This window comes from Vombatus ursinus, unplaced genomic scaffold (assembly GCF_900497805.2).
Source record: "Vombatus ursinus unplaced genomic scaffold, bare-nosed wombat genome assembly UNPS02014784.1, whole genome shotgun sequence".
NCBI classification, from domain to species: domain Eukaryota; kingdom Metazoa; phylum Chordata; class Mammalia; order Diprotodontia; family Vombatidae; genus Vombatus; species Vombatus ursinus.
This window is the reverse complement of record NW_020954562.1, coordinates 13,752,975-13,756,872: the sequence shown is the minus strand read 5'-3', so window position 1 is coordinate 13,756,872 and position 3,898 is coordinate 13,752,975. Positions and strand designations below refer to the sequence as shown.

At 49.7% G+C, this 3,898-nt stretch overlaps 1 protein-coding gene across 2 annotated transcripts in view; it reads right to left on the bottom strand.

The window, feature by feature from the left end:
- ARFIP1 (ADP ribosylation factor interacting protein 1) overlaps positions 1-2,507 on the bottom strand; it is a 145,462-nt gene extending 142,955 nt beyond the window's left edge. The window contains exon 1 of one of the 2 annotated variants that reach the window (XM_027866995.1): positions 2,349-2,507. The gene's annotated coding sequence lies outside the window, so the exon portion shown is untranslated. The remainder of the gene's footprint in view (positions 1-2,348) is intronic. The other variant, XM_027866992.1, reaches the window with a different exon arrangement.
- Between the last annotated feature and the right edge of the window lie 1,391 nt (positions 2,508-3,898).

The following is a 3,898-nucleotide window of genomic DNA, read 5'->3' as shown; positions in this document are numbered from 1 at the left end:
TTTCAAATCCCTTCATCATCCTGGTCATTTAAAATTCAGCACACAGAACTAAATATGGTATTCAGGTATCATCTGACAGGTGCAGAGTACAATGGAACTATCACTTCCCTCCTTCTGGACACTATATCTATTAATGCAATTGATAGGCATTAGATCTGCAGGCTGCCACATCACACTGCTGATTACTGAGCCCTTCAAGTCAAAAAAATTCCTTACCTTTAATTCTATCCTTGTACATCTAATTTTTTTAACTGAAGTGCATGACTTTACATTCATTTTTATTAAATACTATGAGATAGAAGAAAAATACTTTACAGCAATCCCTTTCTCTTTGCTTTTGTTATTTATCGGGATTGAAGAAGAATATTAAATTGGCCTGACAAAATACTTTTCACAAAGTTGGGGGGACGGGATGCTGGCCAAAAGAAAGAATTATTCTAGGTTAAAGGGTCTACCTGCTCATCACAAATGAGCTTCCAAAGCAAAACATTTCAAATTTCACCTTTTTGAACTCATTCATTAATTTAATAAGTATTTATTAAGCATCTATCATTTGCTAACTGGAGAAGGGGGAGAGATCCATTTTTTTTTTTACATCAGTGCCTACCCTCAAGGAGTTTATATCTTCCTCATACAACAAAGGATTACCATACTAAACTCAATAAACACCAGTGTTAGCACTAAAACTAGAAAACACCAACAAGAAAACAGCCAAACACCAAATGGAAAAAGTGCAGACAGAGCAGTACGAAAGGTGGTAAAGATGTGATGACCAAGCTTCCAAGAACACTCTTTTAACCCTCTCAAGCAAAGCAATGCTTCCTCAATACCAAACCACCACATACCTCACAAGGAGAAATGGAAGCAGGAAGTTAAAACAGCTTTTAAACTTTTATCTGAACAGTGCCTTACACAAGGTGATGTTTCAGTAAGTATTCCATAACCAAAAGCACATTTCCAACCCCTCAATACATCTCTACTAGACCTCAAGAGTATTGCCTGTGGAACCACAGACAGTCATACTTAGAAAGAAACCTCAAAACCACAGATCAGGAACTAAAAAGCAAACTGACAAATTTCTTTTTTTATGAAGGTAGTAAAATTCGGGCTTTAAGGTTGTAAAAGATCTCTATATTTCACTTTCTTAGGTTCAAAAGAGTTTCGATGGCCAAAAAAAGTCACTGTCAGAATCAGACGAAAAAGCAAACAGTTACATCAAAAGAAAAATAACTTATTAATGTCAAAGAAAATTTAGAAACCGCATGCCCTGTATTATTCACGGAATAAAAGTACTTCCCAGGCACTATTAGGTTTCGGAAAAACAGGGGGAAAAAACACCAAAACAACTTGAAGAAAGGCCCTAGCCTCTCAGAAAGGGCTGTGATTCGAAAAGTCAATGCCATAATTATTGCGACCTTAAACACAATGGGCCTGGCTTAATATAAGCAATACTAGTAATTTAATGAAATTAAAATTAAAGCTTGTTCACACCTATCCAGCTTTCGGCAAGAAAAATCATCAATATGAAATAAATATAAGGACTGAGTTTTAAATACATTAGATTTAATTAATAGGAGAGGGGAAGGGAAAAGTGTTAGTGTACTCGAAGTTTTAAAAATGGTCTGGAAGAACTGCAGGAAGTGACAACTGCTAAAGGCCCAGAGATCAAAGATTTTAAGAACACAAAAGCTGGATATAAGGAAGTAATTTTTAAAAAGTGAAAGGAAAGGCGTGCCTAGGAACTACAGGAAAAACTAAACTATCTTCCCCATACTTAAAAAGTAGTCAGTGGGGTAAGGAGGAAAGAAAAGCACAGAGAAGCACAAAAAATCTGGTTTTGGTTGCACTACTTTGACAGTACTACCTTCCTGCAACCAAACCTGGGCGTTTCACACAAACGCACCAGCTCCCCTGAAAACCGCACGCGAAAGGTTTCCCACGGACCCATCTCGTCCTGCAGCTCAACCCAGGCTGTTCCAGGCTCACTTTCCCCCAGTTGGGAAGCAGAGGAGGGGGCATGCTGCAGGGGCCAGAAGGGAAGAGCCGAGGACCAGAGGCCCCCTGAAGCCCCGAGGCCAGCCCCCTCTTCCCTGCAGCAGCCCGCAGCTCCTCAACCGGCATCGGGGACCGCAAACCCCAGAGCCGGGCCCGGCGCGCGGGAGGGAGGAGGACAGTGCGGGGACGGACGACGTGTCCACCGCCCGCACCCGCCCGTGACCACGCCCCCGGCCGCCTGCCCCGAGCAGGGGCCGCCACCGCGGCTCTCCCCACCCCCGGGTGCCCTGCCCGCGGGCGGACGGCGAAGGGAAGAGGGGAAGCAGCGGCCGCGGCCCGGCCCAGTCACGCACCTTGAGCCCGGGGGTAGGGGGGGACGGGAGCCCCGGCGGCTGTCCCTGATTGCGAGTGCCGAACCACCGGCACAGCCGTGTGCGCCTCCTAGGGTCGGTCCCCCAGTCCCGAAGAGCCAGACCCGGAGCCGCGGAGCCGGAAGTGAGGAGACCGGAAGCCACGTTGGCCCTGGCCCTGGCCCTAGCTGGCCTATCTTTAGGGTTCGGCCTGGCCCCACCGGTGTCTGGTGGTGGCCACACCTCTCGTGCCGGGAGCCCCGCCCACTCCCTCTTCCCTCCGCCCAGGGTCTCCCTAGGACGGTTGCCCCTCCTACTCCTTCCTCCCTCCCCGTCCTTCCCCAACCTCGCTGGAGGCCCCGCCCACTTCTCCACTTCTCCCCCACCCCCCCAAGGCTCTCGGTAGCGGAGGCCCCGCCCACTCCTCCCTCCCCGTCCTCTCCCATCCTCCCTGGAAGCCCCGCCCACTTCTCCCCCCCACCTCCCAAGTCTCTCGGCAACGGAGGCCCCGCCCACTCCTTCTCCCGCCCCTCCCGAGTCTCCCCCGCTCCCCTCTCATCCTCCTCCCCTCGCAGGTCTCCTCAGCAGCAGCCGGGGCCTTAGCAACCACATCCGGGGACCCTCTGGAGGGTTGGGCAGGTGTGGCCTCCCGCATGCGGTGGAGCCCGCCCGCCTGCTTGATGGGAGGGAGACCTCGCAGGCAGAGCCGGGGCCTGGGCCGAGCCTCCGGGCCGGGGGGGGGGGTAAGGGGCGGGAAGGAGGCCCCCGGGACCCCGACCCTGAGGAAACTGAGGCCCCGGAGCTTACGACTTGGCCAGGGTGACCCAGGTTGTAAATATCTAGGCGAAATTTGAACCCATGTCCTCTGACTCCAGATCAGTGCTCTTTCCACTGCCTCCCTTCCTTCCTTTGAGGAACATTTATGAAGAACTTTCCACGGCACTGAACTAAACTAATTTTCCATCTCCATTCCTTTGCACCTGGAGTCAGGAAGACCTGAGTTCAAATCCTGCCTCAGATTCTCACTACCAGTGTGACCCTGGGCAAGTCTCTCACTCTCTGAGCCTCAGTTTCCTCATCTGTAAAGTGGGGATAATAATAGCATCTGTCTCACCTGCCTCATCTCACTTTGATGCTTCTAACCTGGGTCACTTTGGTCAAGTGAGCTAAACACCCCGCCCCCCAAGTTTCCTCATCTCCTTGTGGAGCTCAAATGAGATAACGTGTTAAGAGCTTTGCAAGCCTTTAAACACTATACACATACTAGTTATTATTATGTGAAGAAATATGGACAGTTATTAAGGGAAGGTGAAATATATACAAGGAAATTTGGGTGGGGGCCACCAGTAAGGGCAGGAGGTGACGTGAGCTGAGGTTTGACTGAAGGAAGAGATTCTGTGAGTTGGAAATGAGCTCCCTAAGGCCCAGAGAAGAGCCAGGTGCAAAGGAATGGAGATGGGGAGTGAGGAAGAAGTAGGGCATGTCAACCCAGCAAATAGTCCAGTTTGACGGACCTGAAAGTGTACTGAAGGATAATAATGTGAAGTAAGCCT